The following is an 11,549-nucleotide window of genomic DNA, read 5'->3' on the forward strand; positions in this document are numbered from 1 at the left end:
AGTTATCTGTCTACTTTGCATTCTGACAAAGTAAAATTGAAAATAAAATTACAAACTTGATTGCTAAATGTGCTCAAGTTAGTCAGCTGATATAGCAGTTCCAGGGAGAACATTTTTTAAGCATTCATTAACTGAAAGTAGTTTACTCTTTGTTCTCATTCCTAGCAATTTATTCATAAGACAGTTTCTATCTTTATTATTTGTGCAGTGCCTTCTTGTATAAGTAGTATTTTTTCCTTTTGTAAACACTGAAGTAGAGCAGGATCTAATGGACTTCTGACCAATTCTTGTGAGAAACTGAAATTGGTAGTTTTATATGCTTTTATGTTTGCAGTACTGAGTATCAGTGAGAGGATGAGATGAGCTCTGAATTGTGGCTGCTAAGTTTTTATCACCTCTCCTGAATATCTTGTTCTTTACAGTAGTGTGAAACTTGCATTAACAGTTTTGTTCTTTGTCACAGTGTAAAGTCTCTGACTGAGTTCATGTTGTACTTGGATCTGAATGCTTCATAAACTCAGTGTAAATGAGAACGAGAAATGGGAGACAATTGGTGTCCAGACCTTGATGATTTATTTTATAAATAGCTTAAAAACAGTTTAAAAAATTCTCAGCATATAGGACAAATATAAAAAGCATATGTAACTACCAGTTTAATTTTCTCACAAGAATTGGTCAAAAGCCATGAGATCCTGCTCTGCTTCAGTGTTTAAAAAAGAAAAAAAAAAAAAAAAAAAAACCAAAACCAAAAACAACTTATATAAGGATGAGTGCCAGAGACCAGATTCTGAGACTGTTGACACCTTTTAGCTTTAACAACTGTAGCATTAGACCAATGGTTTATTTAGATTAATTTGAAATACTTGCCTTTCTGAATAAAATAGGTCTCATTTCATTGGTAGTCAACCTGGATCATAGAGAAATGTCATACCTAAACTTTTTTAAAAGCAGATGAGGCTAAAGGCAAATGTTAATTCCAACAAGTTAGTATGTCTGTTTTCATGGGGCATCACTTAATCCTCACTGGTCGTTTGGTTAGCTGTGCTTCATTAAAAGGCAGCAGTGAACATGACACCTCACAGAAGATCACTTGGCGTGCTACAGCCTTTCGTGAGCTCTCAGCCTGCTGGGTCAGCAGCTTGGGTTTTGCTTGTTTGTTTTGAGACATGGTTTCTCTGTGTGTAGCCTTGCTGTTATGGACTCACTTTGTAGACCATGCTGGCCTCAAACTCACAGTGATCAGCCTGCCTCTGCTTCCCTGAGTGCTGGGATTAAAGGTGTGCACTGCCATGCCCAGCTAGTGATTAATTTTTGTGTGACAAAAGTTGAAGCACTGATATGTGCTTTCTAATACATTAAAAAAATACACTATAGGGCGTGTGGTGAAATATCAATATGTTTATATTAAAAATCAGTTTATCAGTATTTTTATATGCTAAAAAAGAATTGTACTTTTAGTTGTGCATTTTCATTACTACCACTTTGCTGTATAAATACATCTTAATTTCTTAATACCTCAGTCTCCTGAGAATAGACTTTTTTTTTTTTTTTTTTTGGTAAATAACTTGCTATTTCTCAGGGAAGAACCCTGTCTCTTGAAGTACTGGCTATGTGGCTATGTTATATAGTGAATCAACTTCAGGTTTCCTTAAGAATACTTTAGAGACTTGACTGAGGATATTTAGTAAATGCGCTCTAATAATATTTGCATTTTATGAAATGAATCCCCTTATTTGTTCACTTATAACTGCAAAGTTTGTATGTATTTGATACTTTCCTTTCATGCAATAGAAACCATTTTATAAAGTCAGAATGTTGTATGAATAACTACCTCCCAGAGTCCTATTAATGCCCCAAATAGGGGCTTTCAAATAGGCATTCACAAGTCTTCTTGCGATTTAAGTGATTTCACAGTTAAAGTGAGAGGTGGTAAAAATGCATGGTTTTCTAGTTCATTAACTGAATTAAGAAAATAGTGACATCTTAAGGGAACTGTTGCATTAATAAGTTCCACAGATGCATGATGCTTCCCAAGTTGTTTAAGATAAAATGTAATTGCTATAGGTTGTTTATATTTGTGATTCAATGCCCTAATATGTAAGGAATTGATTTCTGTTATCTTTAGGGCCAGGTTTTCTGTGATTGTTAATGGTTATTGATCATTTTTAAGGGAACTGAATGTATTGCGTTATATTTAAACTTGCTGCCTGTAGGTGCTGCTCTGCTCCAGACTGGCTGTACCTGTGGCTGCACAGTCATCATGAATACCTGCTTTTACTATGGATGCAATGAAAAACTCTTAAGCCCATCAAGTATTGACTTAACTAGGTAAATGTAAACTAATTTCAAATTCGTCTCCAACTAAGCCTACTCTTAGAATTGAGAAACAGTGCATTTATATGAATGAGAGCATTGTGTTTTAAGCTATGTGGTAATTATTTTTCTTCATATTAGGAACATTGAAAGTTCATGATTCCAAGCAAATTTCTTAATGATTCTGAACTTTTGGTGAAAACTAGAAGATTATGGAGAATAAATGGCATACTGTTATCTAATGCATAGTAACTAATTCTTAGCTATTAGTAATATAGAACAGCTTTCATTGTAAGTGCTAAAGTACCATTTGAACAGAAGTAGATACTAGAGTCTTAAATTTAAAAAATGTGTGTGTGTGTATAAATGTTTTCTAGCATCAAAACAACAACCAGAAAAGCACCCAAGTGTGTCAGACATATACCTCCTGGCTGGCACTGTAGAAGCAGTCATGAGTGACTGCTGTACTATCAAAACCACTGTGCAATTCATAGAAATCTAAGGAAGAAGAAAGTGTTGAAAGGATTGCAGGTTACCTGTATTCTTTGAACACATGGCAATCTTCAAATCCTAAGGGAAGCTTGAGAACATTTAAGTAGTTAAGGGGTAATGAGTCAGAACTATAGAAGGCCAATTTGAACTCTTGGGTGCATAAGAGAAAACCTGTGCCCAGAAAGCCCTTTAGACATAGGTAATAAAAGCAATGTAAATCAGCTTTTATCTCAGCAGCCTAGTTTTCTCTTTTTAGATTATAACAAGCATTTTGTAGCATCTCTGTAAAGAAAATTCTTAAAGACATTGGTGAGTGTTGATGCTTTTATACTAGCATGTGTATGTGCTTTTGTTAGGGACAGTAGCTCACACAAACAGCAAGAAAGAGTTGAGTTCCTCTTTATGAATGTAGGCTTTAACATTCCCCTGCCGAGAGCTAGGAGTGCTGCTGGCATGCTCTTTAGAGAACAGCTTCTTTAGGATGTACATCTGCCTAGAAGTGGTTTGCATAGTATTTCCTTCTTTCCCAGAGCACCCCAGATTCAAGGCCTGGTTGGTATGGAAGTAATGGCCTTGCTGCACTTCCCCCCAATTTGGAAGGACCAGAAATCCTCATGGGTTGGCTGAACCTTCGTTGGCACTACATCTTACTTCAGGTTTCCTCATCTTAGCCCAGCTCCCTAAGAATATTTCCCAACCAGCTTCCAGAGTGCTGATCTCCATCTCAGATCCTGTTTCCCAAGGCATCCCTCTGGGAACACAGTATGGCTAGGATGGTCAGAGGTGATTGGAGGCAAAAGTCTTCATAGATAGTTTTAATAATAGTTTGGTGTTTTTTTTCAATTCGGGATGATAGGCTATAGGAGAACTGAGGCGAGAAATTCAGATTCACTGAAATCTAGGCTTAAGGAATGAGCAGTGAAGGGTCGAAGCCCTTTTAACTAGGGTTAAAAGCATTACTTGAGTTGACTTTAGATTAAAATCATCTATGACTACTTAAGTTATATAGATATTTTAAACTTCATTTTCTTACCCAGGAGACAGGGATAAGTCGTTTTATGTGTTTGTGGTAGTGATTAAATAGCAGTTGCTGAATGTGGTTAAGTACTTGTTTATCTTTAGGGTCATCATTGTTACTGCTTAATTCTGGTTCATTTAGTGTTCAACCACACAGAGGAACCAAAGATAGCTAGGAAATGACATCAACCTGTCCATTGCATTATTTGCAGATAACATAAGAACAGACCCCAAATACAAGGAATACACAGTAGCTGTCTTAGGAGTGGATGAGTTAGTTCATCGAGTGCCAGGTGGTCTGGATGATAATGTTCCCCACCTGCTAAGAGTCCTTCCTGTCCATGGAATGAGGCTCTGGGCGGGAGACCTGTTTCTAGGTTGAAGAGCCAGTTTTTCATTGCTATCTTGAGCAAGAGCAGGGCCTTGGCAGTCTCAATGGTGTTTTGAAAATTTACTGAATAATCATAAGATACAGCTTGACTTCTGTGATCCCCAGATCTAAAGGGTGGGCAGAAGGGTTTACAGTCTTTGTTCATGTTAGAGACTGAGGAAACTCCAGGAAAGCATGTGTCAGGAGAGTACAGGACTAAGGGTGAAGGGCTAGGCGATTTCCACAAAGCATATCTTGTGCTTCTCAGACTTCTGTTAGGATGGGTTTATGATTCACAGAGGGCAAGATATGAAACTACATCTGTTATCAATCACTATCTGTCTAGTTATTATACTGAATAGTTACCACTTGTGAGTTTTGGATTCTCTGTATGTCATAGTTACCATTTAAATAGTTTTAGCTCTCATCTTGCATTCAAGTGAGTAAAGGTTTTAGGAACCCCCTCTCCCCACTTAAGCCTCCCCACTATGGCTTCTTTGCAGTACATCACCGTGAGTAACTGGAATGAGTAGTTCAGCTTGAAGTGCACACAGATTTAGGATACACTCATCACTCTAGGGTGAGCTCTGCTGGGCCTATGTCTGGGATGGTAAAAGGGACTGAGGACTCAGAGCTTTTGACAAATTACCCATTTCTTACATAGGGCATGAGAGACAGTGGCCAGTAACCTTGATGTGTGTGTAAGGTACTGCGCCACATCAGCTTGAGGAGTTCTGAATCAGGATGAAAGGCAGCAGGCATTGGACGTGGGACATGTGGCAGCACAAGACTGGAATTCTGTCCTTCCCATGGAGTAATTCAGAAGAGTTTCAGAACTAGGTTTTCAGTCATTCTTAAAAGGCGATGAACCACAGAAATAATATTGACCTTATACCTGTTCTCTCCCCCATGATCTGTAAACAGATTACACCTCCCATGTACTCAGTGCTTGCTCTCTGTTTCAGTGGGAACTTCAAGAGTATCGTATTTACAGTCAACAAATGTAATTTAGGACAAAAGCTTATTGATAAGTCAAAATCTTTTGTGGGTGCTACTAGAGTCTATGTGGTCTTAGACAGGCCCAGTGTGCATATAGCAATTTAACATGAGAGATCAGTGTGCGGCTGTTTTTTTCTTTGCTGTGTGTGGGATTCTGGTAGCAGAAAACATCTTTTTTGTGGGGGTGGGTAGGGTGGAGCTCCTTACTATATAGCTGTAGAGCTGTAGATGTCCTGAACTCAGAGAGAAAAGGTCTTCACAACTGGCAACCTGAGCTCTGTTTCCTAGAGTAGTTATCACCCCTTGCAGCTGAGGAGGGAAAAGGCCCAGGCTTTATTAGTATGATTTCTAATAAATCATGAGGGAGAGTGATTTCTAACAATTCTTTGCTTCTACTACCTGTCTTGGATTTCCTGTGCTATGGATCTAGGTAAAATACAAAAAGGTAAAACTCTAAGAAGATAGGGAAAATGCCAATAACCCTAAAAGGAAGCACCAATCGAATTTAACTTAGTATAGTCACAAATATATCTGTAGCTACTGGTGATGTGTTCGTAATAACGGTTGACACAATTGCGAATGTAGTTCTTTTCATAATTGGAAGTCAGCAGCATGCCTATAATAATGTACCTAGATCTTAGTGTGTACTGATAGCATTTCCTTTGTGAAAGAGATGACCACAGTTCCAGCAGATCTGTCAGGGAGTGTGTGAGGGCATGTTGCTCCGTGATTGTCTGCTGTGTATCCATACAAGGAAGACTGCAAACTCCTGGGCCCAGACCTGGAGTTTGAGATTGGATGATTTCCTTTTGTGTAATCCTGGCTCTTGGACAATCTTAGTTTATTTTTATAGATACTATTCAGAAATAGCTATTTAATTTTTTTTTTTAAGATTTTCTTTGTGTTCAAATGTTTGCTTGCATCCATGTACATTCCTGGTGCCCTGGGTACCCATGTGGGAAACTGAAAACAGAACCTGGGTCCTTTGCAAAAATAAGTGTGCTCTTGTGCCATATGTGGTGGTGCATGCCTTTAATACCAGCACTGGTTAGGGATGTGGGGGACACCTTGTCTTAAAACCAAAAAAGTGAACAAACAAGTACTGTAACTACTAGACCATCTTTCCAGCCCTATATTTGTCACTTTTAAAAGTTCAACTGAGAACAAAATATAATTACGTCTAGAAATCCTAATTAAAAGCATAAAGGAAGCAGTTAAAATAAGTATTTGTTTTAGACTCTAAGCAACCCCTTCCACCTTTCTCTTAACCAAAGTATCAAAACACCAGTTTGCCCCAGCAGTGAGACATTCCAGGGCGTTCAGCAATATGGTGACAGAAATATGACCCAACACATCTCGCTTGCAGAGCAGTTTTTCTTTTCCTTTGTTCTGTGTTTAGCTACTTTAAGTTGTTTTGCAATTGGTAAGGTGGTAGGACTTAGGGTGGTAGGGTTTTGTTCCTAAATTATTACCATAACCAGAGTATAGAGGGTACCAACAAATTTTGAAGCATGGCACAGAATCTTATATAGTGGCTAATTCTATGGACTTTAGCACTAAAGAGCCAGGGATCAGCCATGATCCTGGGGTGTATAGTGCACAGAATGACTGGCTATCTGTGAAGCTAAGAATAATTATCCTAATTTAATAGGAAAATGGAGATAATTAAAAACAGGGCAATTAATATGTTTAGGAGAGAGAGACTGTGGATCAGAATATTTAATGTAATTGAATGTGATTGAAACCAAGGCAAGCAATCACTCAGTTATATTTTTGACCCTGGGTTGCTTCTTACTTTTATTGTTATTGAAAACTGCTAGTGCTAATATTTTCTAAAATAAAATATTTAACTTGATAATCTAAATACGATAATTTCAAAGAAAGAAATTCAGGCAAGGAAAACTGGATATAAGTTATGTGTGTAATAGCTTATACCTTGGTGTGCTGGCTAGTTTTGTGTCAAGATGACACAAGCTAAAGTTTTCTTACTGGAGGAAACCTCAGTTTTTTGTTTTTTTTTTTTTTGTTTTTTTTTTTTTAAAATGCCTCCAGGTTAACAGCACTTAAGCTACAGGCATCCATATCTTTGCTGCCTTTGTCTTCTTCCAAGCCTGCCTGAAAATGTCACACTCTAACCAGGACATTTATAATAAGAAGTACCATTTTTTTTTCCTTTTTTCAGTTTTCGTAGTTTTATTTTAAACACAAATAAAACAGACACAAGCTACCTACTCATTTTCTTCACTGTGCATCCTGGTGTTGGGATTGGTGACTCTGATGGCCACCTGTGCTGTTCTTTCTACAATGGCTTTTCTGTTTTTGGAGGAAATACTGTGAGCAATCTCAGCACAGTAAGATCTGTTGCATATCCAGCATCGTAATATTGTGGACCCAAAACTTCTGGAAACCACTAGGCAGCATGTACTTGATTTTCTTGTTGCTTCTGTAATCAATGTTGGGCATCAGGATCTGGCTCTTGAATCTTCTTCGAACTCTGTTGTCGATATCTCTGGGTTTCTGGCAGTTTCACTTAATTTTGACATATCTGTCTGACTGGTGCCTGATGAACTTCTTGACCCTCTTTTTAAAAAACTTGGACTTTACCAGAGGCCAGAGGGCAGCCACCTTGTAGGTAGCACCGAGGAAGAAAAGACAAGAACTACTTTGAGGAAGAATCCAATGAGGAAAGTGTGGTTTTAATGCCAGTCCCAGCTACCGAGGAGCCCACCACAGAACATCCTATTGTATTGAATGTTTCTTCAACCATAGGCTTCATACTGCCTGCTCCCCCTCTGCCTCCTTCTGAGCAAATCAAACCCTCAAGAAATCCAGACCAGAGACCCCTTTCTATTAATGATGTGTCCCGGAACAGTCTTCGGGACTGGTGTTGTCACCGTAATTTGAGTATGGATGGCAAGAACGTTGAGGTTGAGCTATTCATATTCTAAACAAAAATGTCAAATTCCTAACATATCTCTTGAGACCAAAATGAAGCTGGTTCCCAAGAAGCCCACGTTTTAGCCACCAGAGGACTGCAAGAGTAGGAAGCAAAAGAAGAGCTGTATAGTGGAAGTTGTGACATCTGCTCAGAGTCCCTGTTTGCAGTCTGGGGAAGAACTGCGATGAGAGCTGTTCATTTTAAGGCTGTGAATCGTTGTCCTCTTCTCCCTTCTGTAGGGGCCTTTCTGCCACAAGACTTTGGATGCAGATGGTATGTTGTCCACGGCACATTCCTCCCTGCCAACAGGAAAGACTAGGTTTGCCTTCAGTTTCACACTGGTCATTCCTGTGTTCTAGACACTCCCCAAGGATAATTTCCTTTTACCAGCCTGTGTTTTTCCATCCCCAGGAATGGAAGATAATATGCTATGCCCTGAATGTGTTCGAAGCAATAAGAATATCACGACAAACTTTACAAACTTTACTGTGCAAAGAACTACAATACGCTACCCTAAATATGACACCTTAGACAGCATCAAGGTTTTATTGTGATCTGAAGGGAATGGAAGAAGCAAAGAGAAGCATTTTCTGTCCCCTATAATGGCTAAAAAAATACGTGGACATCAGTCTTCTGAAGTTAGTTCTCCTGTCTTGGTACAGTGTGGAGTCTACACACAAATCGGCAACCTACTAATAACACCCTACTGAATCCTAACATTTCCTCATGAGTTTGTGTTGGACGTTTTAAATGGCTAGCTATCTAGGAAATTATTTTGTTTCAGTGGGTTTGTTTTGCTGTACTTTTTTTTTTTTTTCGTAAATTTTTGTTGTTGGGGAGAAGTTTCAAATTAGGAAAGTAGAAGTAATCTTTCATTTTTTTTTTTTTTAAGTAAGGCTTTATCATGTATTAACTGTAACTGGCCTAGGATTTCTATGTAGACCAGGCTAGCTATAACTTGGGCTAATCCTCCTAAGTTTTGGGATTACATGCCTGAACCATGTGTTGATATATTATTGACTATAGGGTAGAGTTCATTGCTTGTACTAGACATTCTGTGGATGTTGACATGTGTCTAGAATACTATACATTAGAAAGCTACCTTTCAGATTGGCTTTTACCTAGCAGTATGCCTGTAAGAAAGTAAAAATAAATGCCTTCATAAGATCAGGCTGTAAGCAAACCTGTATGACATTTCTTAATTGGTGATTGATGGGGGAAGGCCCTGTCCATTGTGGGTGTTGCCACCCCTGGGTTGATGGTTTTGGTTCTATAAGAAAACAGGCTGAGCAAGCTAGGAGGAACAAGCAGCACTCCTCCATGGCCTGTGCACCAGCTCCTGCCTCCAGGTTCTTGCCCTGTTTGAGTTCCTACCCTCGCTTCCTTAGATGATGAACAGTGATTTGGAAATGTAAGCCAAATAAACCCTTTCCTCCCCAAGTTGCTTTGGGCATGGTGTTCATCACAGCAGTAGAAACCATGAGTCACTTGGCTAGCTAGCTGTCAGTAGGTCAGACATGGTCACCCCCCCCCACACACACACACACTGAGCTTTGTGATCTGTTGTCTGACAGGAAGAGCTGCCTTATTATTTTTTTTTAATTGAAAAGCGTTAGAGATCCTAGATAATACTCTTGCTCCATCTAGATTGAGTTACTAATGTTCTTTACACAGCTCTTTCCCAAGGTGAATGCTGACTGCTTACTTATTTATGGAAATTAAATCTTTCCTTTTACATGTGATTCTTTGTTATTAAAGAAGTTGGAACTTCTTCAGTACAGCAAATGGGTGGCAATATTATTTTTAATTTCCAGTTTATGAGGACAATATACTTTAAAAAAATACATGTGAAGTAGTTTTAAATTGATAATTTGCAAAATAAAAGGCTTTAAGAACTTTAAAATGTCATTTTGATAAGTTTTTCCTTCTTTGCATTTCACCATTATTCTTTGAGGACTTACTTTCTAATACAAGAAGAGGCTGTGGGGTCACCAGTCCCATTCTTGGTACAACCTGGGAATCATTCTTAACACAGCTCTGCTTCCTTTTAGTGAAGAATGATATTTGTAAGCCATGATCTTGGTGTTCATTGTTATTGGGTGTCACTGATTTTAGGCTTTCTTGGCAGACCAAGAAATACATTTATATATGTGATACACATACATATGCACGTGTACAAATAGACACATCTATCTGCCTGCCTCTAGACTCCCGAACTCAGGTAAAAAAAAGTCTACACTCATTCCTTCGATTATAGTCACAACACAGGGTTTATTTTTCCTTGTCCCTATGTGTAGCTTCCTTGTCTGATAGTAAAAGATCAGGCTCCAGTTACCCTCAATATATTGACTTATGTGACTAATAATCCTGTTTGGAGCTAGCATTGTTACTGTTTTGCCCCAGTTACAGCAACCAAATTCATGGCCTTAACTTTATGAATGGAGTGGAAGAGAGAGAGCCTGCCCAAAGTAGAAGTTCTGTTCAATGTAATGTATTTCCCTACTTAATTCCATCCTGAGTTCAGGACAGAAAGTTAAAAAGTGGAAGGTTCAAATGTCTTTTTGCTACTCATTTTACTCAGTTTCTCACGATGCACTCATTTTTAAAAATATGATCAATATTTAGGAATCCACTCAAATATACTGGTTGGAAGTGCTATGAATTACAGTCTTGGAACATTTAGCAAGATTGAAGAACAGATAATCTGCCTGATGAGTCCTCACAATCAAACCTTCCTTGTTACCACTCTCATCCTGGTTATCCCACAATACATGTTCAGCAGCTCTGGGGAATGTCAACAATTTAATGAAATCCCAGAAAGCTCAGGAGGAGGTAGCTCAAGGAGCAGCACAAGAAACACTGGATTAACATGTTCTTACTTGATCCTAGAAGAGTCCCTAGGCTCTTGAATATTGAATTGGTTACTGTGGCCTGTCAAGGCTTTCGTGAGCAGGTTGGTGTCTTAGTGCCTCACTGCTAGTGCCTTCGATCATGTGTGAGTTTGTTCATCAAAACTTTGTGTCAAGGGAGTTTTGATTCTTACAGATGTGAGACCAAAACTAGAATCTGGCGAGACTCGACAAAGCAGCAAACTGTTCTCCAGGTGCTGCTGACATGCCAGGTCTTCAGGCAAGAAAGCAGTATTTAGCCTTGGCTGGCTATTCTTGTTAAGCAAGACTGGGAGGTGACTATGGGCAGACTGAGGGCAGGGATTTGCTGGTTACAGTCTGTGCTCTCAGTTCTCATGGAACAGAGTCAGATGATTGAATTAGCTATATTGTCATAAAACAATCAGTAAGCTTATACTTAACCACGTGAAATACTTTAACAATGATTATTACATTCAGTCTTCATAAATCACCTGGTGCTAAATGACTTTATCCACACATTCCATAAATAAGGAAAGGGAGAGATGGGAGT

The 11,549-nt window shown here is 38.7% G+C and overlaps 2 pseudogenes; one reads left to right on the top strand and one right to left on the bottom strand.

Annotated features, from left to right (window-relative positions):
• Positions 1 to 23: 23 nt before the first annotated feature.
• Positions 24 to 10,032, top strand: LOC132653664 (developmental pluripotency-associated protein 2-like; annotated as a pseudogene).
• LOC110562347 (large ribosomal subunit protein eL32-like) lies at positions 7,420 to 7,834 on the bottom strand (annotated as a pseudogene).
• Positions 10,033 to 11,549: the final 1,517 nt, after the last annotated feature.

Source organism: Meriones unguiculatus, chromosome 4 (assembly GCF_030254825.1).
Source record: "Meriones unguiculatus strain TT.TT164.6M chromosome 4, Bangor_MerUng_6.1, whole genome shotgun sequence".
Taxonomy (NCBI): Eukaryota; Metazoa; Chordata; class Mammalia; order Rodentia; family Muridae; genus Meriones; species Meriones unguiculatus.